A 10,409-nucleotide genomic window follows, 5' to 3' on the forward strand; every position below is an offset into this window, starting at 1 on the left:
GGTTCATGTGAGTTAGGGATTAAGCTAAACTGCTATAACAAAGAAGCCAAAAATATAGTTGTTTAAACAAAACAGAAGAATATTTATTTATCATATAATATTCTGGAGGCAGACAAGTGGTTAAGAGCTGATAGGAGGCTGTGTTCTTAGAGCTCCTTCAGGGACCTTTGTTTTTCTCTACCACACCCTAAGGTGTGCCCCTTGTCCATTTTTGTCAATCTGTGTTCTAGCCCATAGTAAGTATGAAGGAGAATAGGCTCAGTAGTTTCCTCATAAACATGTGATATAGTATATATCACTTTTAGTTGGATACCCTCACCTAGCTACAAGAGTTCCTAGGGAAGATTATCCCAAGCCTGGCTTCAATGCACCCTATTCCAACAGGGGTGTTCTGGTACTAAAAGTAGGGCAGACAAAGAACACAGCATGGTCACTTAGCCATTGCTATTACCAGATAACTTCTCTTTTTTTTCTTGATACTTTCCTATCACTTGTATTAAAAATGGGTAGGTACTCCATTTATGATTTTTACAGGCACATGCACACAAAACTAGGACAAAAAGTTTTCATCAGATTTGCTGTTATAAATCTTTTTTTAAAAAAAAATTAACCTATTTTTGGGTATCTGCATCCTTCATAGATATTTCACTCTTTTAGTCAAATTTATTATTTGATTGCCAAGAGAAAACAATGAAATTAATTATCTAACAAGACAACTAATCTCAAAGTAATCTCTCTAGAGCTTTCTAATAGAGCAGATTGCTCTTTTTATTCTATCCTATATAATAAAAGGCTAATATGCAAATCGACCAACTGGCAGAATGCCCGGTCGCTATGACGTTCACTGACCACCAGGGGGCAGATGCTCAATGCAGGAGCTGCCCCCTGGTGGTCAGTGCACTCCCACAGGGGGAGCGCCACTCAGCCAGAAGCCCTGAGCTGGGCTCACGGCTGGTGAGCACAGCAATGGTGGCGAGAGCCTCTCCTGCCTCCCCGCAGTTGGACATTACCCGAGGGCTCCCGGACTGCGAGAGGGCACAGGCCAGGCTGAGGGACCACCGCGAGTGCATGAATTTCGTGCACCAGGCCTCTAGTTTATTATATTTTAGAGCAGATATGCCTTCTTGAATGTAGTTGTTAGTTTGAGTAGTAAATAGAGAATATACTTAGTTAAGCTCAGCTTAGCTCCAGGAGGAATTGGCTGAAATGCTCTAGGCCAGGGGTCCTCAAACTTTTTAAACAGGGGGCCAGTTCACTGTCCCTCAGACCGTTGGAGGGCCGGACTGTAGTTAACAACAACAACAAAAAACTATGAACAAATTCCTATGCACACAGCGGCGGCAAAAACACCCAGCGGGCTGGATAAATGTTTTCGGTGGGCCGCATGTGGCCTGCGGGCCGTATTTTGAGGACCCCTGCTCTAGGCAGTGGCGAGAAGTTGTCTTGGTTTAGAAACTCCCATAGATAACCTCGATTTGCTACACACATTTTTTTCTTTGGTTCCTGATCATATGCTTTCTAATTAGATGGACAGCAATACTTCTCCTGCTGTGGATTAAAAAGAAATAGCAAGAGGTTCTCCAAAGAGTGTAAAAACTTCAAACTTATTTTTCCAATTATAGGCTTTGGCATATAGATCAAAACTTTAAAAAATTTGAACCATCAGTGAACTTTAAAATATTGCTAATTACCAAAGGCATAAATGTTAAAATGCTGAAAATATTAAAAGTGAGCAATCTTTCTAAAAATTTATTAAATTAGATTTCTCAACTAATGACAATAACATTGTGGTTGTTGTTTAGTTGTCTATTTTAACTGACAAAGGCATATGGTTCATTGGCACATGAAACACAAAGATGATTGATGAAATATGAAAACTATTGAATAGAAACAATGGGACATGAATGGGATGATTTCATAACTGGTACAAAATATTCATTTAGGGACAAGATAATTGTTCTGTCAGTCTAGAGCCTATGAATTTAATAGTCTACTTGGATATTTTGTTGATATATTTTCCCTATAATTATGGTAGCAACTTTTAAGTAAACAGAAACACTTAATAATTTTGATGTTAGAGGTAAATATTAGTAGTCACTTATGGGATAAAATCTACTTCGAGTATAAAAGGAGTGAATAATACAGGCATATTTGAAATACTTTACCTATGTGAGTTCATTTAATACAACAGCTCTCTGAGATACACACTATTATTATCTACATTATACAGATGAAAAGATCACTTACATTTCTTTAATAATTTTTCTGGGTTTATGGGTGTTTTAGAATATTCAGCAAGGGAGTGTGTGTGTGTGTGTGTGTGTGTGTGTGTGTGTGTGTGTGTTTGCTACAGAAGTTAGCAGAAAGTAGGTTGTATAGAGAAGCAAATAGTTGAAGGTACATGCCCAAGAAATCAATTATCCCAATGATGTGGTTGCACGCTTGTTGAAGAGCCGCTGGCAGAGGAGGTCAATGGTGCCAAAATATGGAAGGAGATGTCTTCTGGGAAGAGAAGGTGTTCTGGGAATAGTAATGAGGGAGAAAGAAAAGAAGAGGAAGGGCAGGACAAATGATCACTCACATTGTTTGGGTGTCTTCTGGGGGGTAGACACTGTGCTTGCATTACAGTGACCTTCTCCATGTGCAGAGGAGGGCATGAGACAGAGACTGGATCCTCCTGAGGCCAGGAAGAGCAGAGCAGGGCTCCTACCCAGGTGTCCTGACCTTGGAATGAAAACCTGAACACATGAAGGTGCCAGTACATGGGAACGTGTTGACAAGCAACACCCAACAAAGCACTTCTTTCCCTTCTACTGCTCTTCCAACTTATAAATAATACTCACCTCAGGCTCCTCTCTGGTTTGCCTCCTCCTCTATAAAGCCAATGTCCACTTATTATTTCCATAGGTTCTGTTATGGCTGCCGTGATCACCACCCACCTGGAGGTCTTTTCCTACATTCCTCTCTGCCTGTAGACACAGATATCTGCATGGTTTGCTCTCTCACTCACTCTAGGCTTTCATCAAAGAGGCCCTCCTTCCTGCATTTTGCAGAAGGCAACACTGGGAGAGGAATTAGAGGGCAAGTAGTTTTATTTGGTCCCAGAAAGCCCATGTAGGGGAGGTGGGAAATGATGGAAAACAAGAAAGGGTATGTTGTCAAGCAAGTGGGCAGCCAGAGTTCCAGACACAGCTCAGAGTTAGCCTGTCCTATGGGTGAGAGAGCTGAGTTATTTATTTACCACATCCCTGTTGGGGCAATCAACTCTATCTATCTACCACCTATCATGTATACATGTATATGTGTGCAGTGGTCATGAAGTACAGGATAGTAGTGACAGCAAGTTCCTTAGATACAGCTGTTTTGGTTTAGAGATGAGCAAATTGAGACTGGAATGTTTTTATAATGCAATCAAGGTCTTGTTGCTAAAACGTCTCAGACCAGCACTGGAATCCAGATTGCCTGCCTTCTAGAACAGCATTTTCCCTACCACACACAGAGCCTTGCGTGAACTGCTATGGTTTGTATAAGCCACTTTCCTTTTGCATGGCTCTGATTAGAGGAGCTTTTTAAACGTGTGTTCCTTCCCGAAGTGAACATCTGAGCGTGAGCGATAGGATTACTCTTTTCATACATGAAGGGAGACATCTGTGTGAGACTGAAGGACTGGCTCTGGGACACAAGATGATTTTCTAAATTCAGAGGCCTTAACTGGATGCTGAAGCAGCCCTTTCTTGTGGCTCAGGGATCAAAAAGTTATGCAAATCAGGGAGCCATGTTCTTACTTCCACCCATCTGGACCGAGATTAAATGACAGCAATTTCCCCATAATCCTTATTTTAGCATGTGCTTTCTCGCTTGACTTGAACTATTTCTACATGAGACCAATTCAGTTTGAGTGATTTTCTTCCAGTTAATGGACTTTACTTTTGTCTGGATTGACGGGCTATTCTACATTTACCCTGAACAATATTTAAGAAGTTATTTTTGGAGGGGAAACATTGAAATCAATGTGTTATTATAGGGTGTTGAATTCCAGTCACCCATATACATTGACTTATAATTGCCCTTGTCTCCTGTAATCTATTCTCTTCCTTTATAATACAAAACATGAGGAATGCTCAACCAACCTGATGGTTATAGTTCTGTTTACAGAGATATAAGCACCAAATTTAAAGCATGCCGCCCAGATGGCAAATGCTGCAACCTTCACTCAGGGCTGAAAGTGTGCCCTGGGTGTGTGCTGTCCTGTCTGCCCTAGGCATGCCCTGTGTTCTCCTCCTTGCCATGTACAACAGTTCAAAAGCCACGGCAAGACTTAGTCTGCTAGAACATGAACATATGGGTTTAAAGAGTCTCCAAAATTTGCTTAATAGATTATTTTTATTTTTATACATTTATGACTTGGGAAGAAGTCAGAGATTACACATTTTCACTTAAGCAAAGGACAGAAGTTTTCAAAAATGTGAGTGTGTGTGTGTTTCTGAAATAAATAATCTATGCTTGAGATAGACACAGAGAGAGACAGGGAGAGGGAGGGAGGGAGGGAGGGAACAAGGGGAAGGAGAAGAGAGAGAAAAAGAGAGAGAGGTGGGGGGAGTTGTTTCTGTTGGGCTCTTGATTGATTAAAAAAACCCTCACTTTTCCTAACTGGGTCAGCTTCTTTATTTCCTCTCACCTTACATTGGGGATATTTGACTATTCTTTTAGTAAATCCTCAGTTCAAATGTTTAGCTCATTACTTTACTTTTCAAATTCTTTTTTCTAAGATAGGCATTCAAGAGAGTCCCTGTGTTCTCCTAAAAATGTTCTTTAATTCTTGAGTCTGATCAGTCACCTCCAAATGCTCACACAGGTGGACCTGGATCCCTGGAGGACCTGTCAGGTCCTTCTCAGGCTCATTGAGACCAATGAAGATTCTGGCCACCAGGCATGCTTGGATCCCTTTTGGTAATCCTGTCTCTGGCCCCGCTAATGGTGAACAACGGGGCTGGTGGCCAATCCTTCCTGACACTTTGGTTCTGTCACATAGGTGCCCACCCACAGAAATCAGATCCCTGGAACAGCAGCAGCAGCTGCCACTACAGGTTGGTCACATGAGGTCTTGCACGTTGTGCCCTGTGCAACTCCAGGGAGTGACAGGCACCTCATCGCTTGCATAGATTCACATATTTACTACAAGACATTTTCAGCTTATGGGGAGTGAAATGTCCTGAGGAAGTGGTGCCCCTTTGAATTTGCACAGCATCTCCAGACGGACCGTCCACAGGCTTGCTTCCTTTGCTTGCACAGGGAAAATTCAATTCTGAAGGCTCATCCTTCCTGCTGGCTAGTGGTCTTCAGCCAGCAGCCCTCATTCACACACTGTCCAATAGGGGGAGACCCTCCCATTCACATCTTACTCTCCCTGCTCATGGCTTTAACTTTGTTTCTGCTATACATTCTCACACCTGACACATGCATGCACCACACACACATGCACCACATGCACATGCACACCAAAGTGCTGCAGTTGCCCCTCTGTATTGCAAGTAGATCATGCATGCCCCTACCAGCTTTGCTTGGTGATTCCACCCTAAGGCTCCGCCAAGCTGCCCTTATCTTAGTCCTCCTGCTGAAAAGGGCTCAGGTACACATTCCTTGCTGCTGGGTCTCTCCTCTACTTCTGAACACTCCTGGGTCATCACACTCATTCCTATTTCTAAAATATAGGTATAGACTGCATTGCAGAGAACAGTCTAAGCCACGGTGTTCTGATACAGGGTAGTGGCCCTTTTCTACTTCTTAAACATTCTCCACTCTTCCTGGGTTGGTTTGACTCCCATTATTTTAAAACCAGTCAGTGGAGGTGTCAAATTTGGCTAAGTATGTAAAATGGACTTACATGCTTATGTGATGAAAAAGCAGGTGTTTAGGTTTATTTTCCAGAAAACAGCAGAAAAGGTCAGAAAAAGGCCTCATACACTATTGTAAATTAAAAAATAAATAGAAACAGAATAAGTAACATGTTGCTTATGAAGACACTGTGTTGACAGAGTTGAATATTTTATATCCAAGTCATTTGCTGAGCCATGAGGTTGTGAGAGGTCAATAAAATCCACTGACTTGTTGGGCTGTATCAATTCTACCAGGGCCCTTTGAGATTCAGAATGAGGGTTCTGCTAAAAGTTACACACACACACACACACACACACACACACACACACACACACACACCAGAGAGTGGGGGAGCAACATAAAGGTTAATATCCATAGCTAATCCACTGGGATTCTTAATGAAAAGAGATGTTTTGTCTTCTCATATTGTCAGCCACATGCTGAGAAGTATTGCACTGGACACATTTACGTGGTCTGTTTATCTATGCATTTCTATGGCAACAATCTGTATTGCTTAGAGTCTTGGTGATTATTGTGGACTGAATTGTCTTCTCCCCCCATTTATAGGTTGCAGTCCTAATTTTCAATATCCCAGAGTATAACCTTATTTGGAGATAGAATCAGCATAGCGCCCAGATCCTCATTAATCCTCGCCATGTCCCTATTTGGGAGGCAGACCACAACCAACATAATCTCCATTCAGTGGTAAGTGAAACTACCATCATTTGTCAATATTTCTGGGAAGGATGAAATGTTTAAAATCTCTATAAACAGAAACAGCATTGCATTAAAAGTTTGAGTGAAGACTCTTGTTTTTACTTTCTGTGTTTCTGTCTCTCTTTTTTAGGGCCTCATCTTGTGCCTTCATCTCCCCCACATCCTGTTTTCAGAGCCCCTTCTATTTTAAACAAAGACATGGAGAGGAATTGCTCCGATTTTATTTTATTTTCCATGTGTGTCAGTAAGTAGGTGGGGGTGTCTCCCAGTGCTGCAGGGCTTTCTGTCTGCTTATGGTAAAAGAACCCCTGCCAAGTGCAGAATGCACTTTCTGGTTCCGACCAGGCTCTTCACCGAGGCAATTTGTTTGACAGCATTGCTTTTTCTTTTAGCATTTTAAAAAGATTCTATATATTTATGTTTTAATCCCTGCCTGGTTCAAAGACTCAGCATTTACTCAATTGACATTGATCTCACTGAAAGCACTTTGCAGAGCCCTGTCCAAAATTTCAAAGGCTACCAGGTGAATACAGACAGTGGTTGGCTGGCCTTCAGAGGGTGAGGGGATAGACAGCCTTTGACATGCGGAGGACATTGAGGACCGCCTAAGAGCACAGAATAATTTTACATAAAGGGATACCTTAGAATGAATAAGTATTTTGGGACACCATTACCAACTTGCTAGATATATGCATTAGTTATATGCGCTACTCAATCTATTTATTGAAATATTAAGTTAATGTCAATATTGTTTCAAATATGGGAGGCTTTAAGTCAGCCAAAGAATATCTGTTTATAATGGGGGGGGGCATTTTTTGAAAACAGTATCTCATCCATTCACTTTCGACAAACAGTATTCCTCTAACAATTAGATATGATGAGATGTGGTAGCACATAGCGTGAGATTTTCCTACAATATATAAAAATATGAACACTGTCTTCCACTTTTCTCACCAAGTACACAGTTCTATGTTGCCAACATTAATAATAAGAAAAATAATAACAGACTAACATAAATAATTAAAATGTCTTTTAGTGAATTTAAATATGCCCCCAACTTAAAGTGATCAAAAGAACTTCAATCAAGTTAGAAAATTATGATCATACCTTCAAGTGAAGAGGCCTCCATAAAGGTACCAAATATAGTTGGATCTATGACAGCTTGGCTACATACTTGTTATTTAATACAGACTGATGGGTAAGATGATCATATCATCACCATACAAATGCTCTGATAATGATCCGGGTGCTGTCATAATTACTCTGAAGAAACAAAGGACTGGACATTCTATAGGGAGCTCATGGCAATAAGCAAAGATTCAGTGCCCTTTGTGTTCTTCTCCTTTTCTTCGTTGAAAAAACCAGGTAATTTGTCATTTGCCTTATGAAATTTTTCATAAAGCATAAGATAACCTTTATTCTTTCTCTTTATTTACCAATTTTCAGAATACAGTAATGGCCTAATGACCTCCAGAGTTAACCAGAGTTTGGGTTTATTTACTTTGATTAGCATCTCATGAATTTTAAGATACTTGATGTGCTTTAATTCATCATAGTCATTGTTCTGAATATTCTAATTGCCCTAGCTTGAGGCTAGTTAGAGCCCTTTCAAGTTGGCTCATGTGTGCTTGTAACTCCAGAATTCTTTATTGATGTGTACTTTTAGTTACAAGATAATTTAGAAATAACTTGTACATTTTCTGCCCCAGACAGGAAAATTTGTCCCAATGAGCCTTGGTTCTTTTAATGAGAATCACTATTAAGAGACAACAACCTATAAACTAAGCATTCTCCTTGTAACTGAGTTAATCATTGTTGCTGGACCTTTCTATTAGAGAGAGGTATAAAATGCATATTTTCAAAAGAAAATTATATAATGAGTTCATAATGATATTTCCAATTCAAATGTAACATTATAATATTTTTACATATCATTTTTTATTTTATACTGAGAATGTTGGCTCCTAATATCATTTACATAATTATTTATTTGCTTTATCCTATTATGTATAATACTTTAAAACAGCAATATAATTTTATTCTTAACTAGAGGCCTGGTGCACAAAAATTTGTATACTCAGCCGGGCGGCAGTGGGGAGGGGGCAGGGTCCCTCAGCCCAGCCTGTGCCCTCTCTCAGTCTGGGAGCCCTCAGGGGTTGTCTGACTGACCCGCAGGCCAGCCAGCTAGCGGCCGGCCCTGCCCCCCATTGCCCCACCACTGCTGCCAGTGGCCTCCCTCTGCAGGAGGCAATCCAGCTGGCCTCTCCCCCCCCCCATCATCCCTTTGCTGCTGCCCCAGATCTCTGTCCCTTCCCTCTGCCTACTGGCACCTGCCTTGGCTGGCCTGGCACCACCTGCTCACCAGCTCTGCCCCCCGCCAACCAGTCAATCCACCGTTTGGTCAATTTGCGTATTAGGCTTTTATTATAGAGGATAATCCATTATTGGTTGCATTTAACATGTCATTGTCAATTTATCTATCTTTAGATCTCTAGGTAATTTTACTAGATATTGTTATATTCCTCTCTATGGTTGTTGAATTAATTTGCATCTCCATTACAAAATATCACAAAATATGAGCATACTGTATTCCCAAAGCTTTTCCTCAGAGTAAGACATGATTCACTTTTAGCTTTTAATCTGACTAGGGAAAAATTATATTTCAGTTTAGTTTTTCTTTTTTTTTAATGTTTTTTTTCTTGCCTGCGCACAGACAGATTGCTGGTTGGTTTAATTCCCAGTCAGGGCACATGCCTAAGTTGTGGTTCAATCCCCAGTTAGGATTCTCTCTCTCTCTTTCTCTCTCTCTCTAAAAATCAATAAAAAAGATATTTTTTTTAAAAAAAATGCTTTTCTTTGTAAATGTAAGTATTGTATTTTAATCATTTCAAACATCATTATGACAAAGGCCCATGGGTTAGGCCCTTGTCTAGAGGTGTCTTGTTAACAGGACATTTTAGCAGCAGGATTCTGCCAAGGAAATGATTGCGAGTAGGGAAGGCTCCTTCATGGCAAGAGGTCAGTGTATTTTAAATTTCTCTTAATTCATTTCTTAAATTAATTTCTCTTATAATGAGATAGATTGAACAACTATCAATTTTTAAAGACCATTTACATATCTTTTTGTGTGAATTGTCTGTTTTTATCTCTTGACTGTTTCTTTTTAATACATTTTTCTTCTACCTTTGTAGTTTTATGGTGTACTTTTGGAAACTTTCTTAGGACTAGAAATACTCTTGTGATATGGCTTACAAAAATATTTTTCCAGCCCTAACCGGTTTGGCTCAGTGGATGGAGCATCAGCCTGTGGACTCAAGGGTCCCAGGTTCGATTCTGGTCAAGGGCATGTACCTTGGTTGCAGGCACATCCCCAGTAGGGAGTGTGCAGGAGGCAGCTGATCGATGTTTCTCTCTCATCAATATTTCTAACTCTCTATCCCTCTCCCTTCCTCTCTGTAAAAAATCAATAAAATACATTTTAAAAAAATATTTTTTCATCTTTTATTTAGTTACATTGTTTATTTTGCTTTTTCCCCAGTTAAAAGTGTTTGAGTATTTGTTTGTTTATATTAATAGAAAAATTTATCCTTTTCTCTCTTTTAACTTCTGACTTGTTAATATAGATAAGAAAGATTTCCCATTCCCAGGTTTTTAAGAGGTTCATCCATGTTTCTTCTAATACTTGTATGCTATTATTTCTTTGTTCATTAGTTTTTTATTTAATTCTTGGAGGTATGTGGTCAATTATTCTCTTGTGTGTGAGGAACGGATCCAGTTTACTTCTTCCCTCACATAGATTTTCTTATCCAAAAATT

The sequence above is a fragment of the Myotis brandtii genome, unplaced genomic scaffold (genome assembly GCF_000412655.1).
Source record: "Myotis brandtii unplaced genomic scaffold, ASM41265v1 scaffold11, whole genome shotgun sequence".
In the NCBI taxonomy this organism is placed as follows: domain Eukaryota; kingdom Metazoa; phylum Chordata; class Mammalia; order Chiroptera; family Vespertilionidae; genus Myotis; species Myotis brandtii.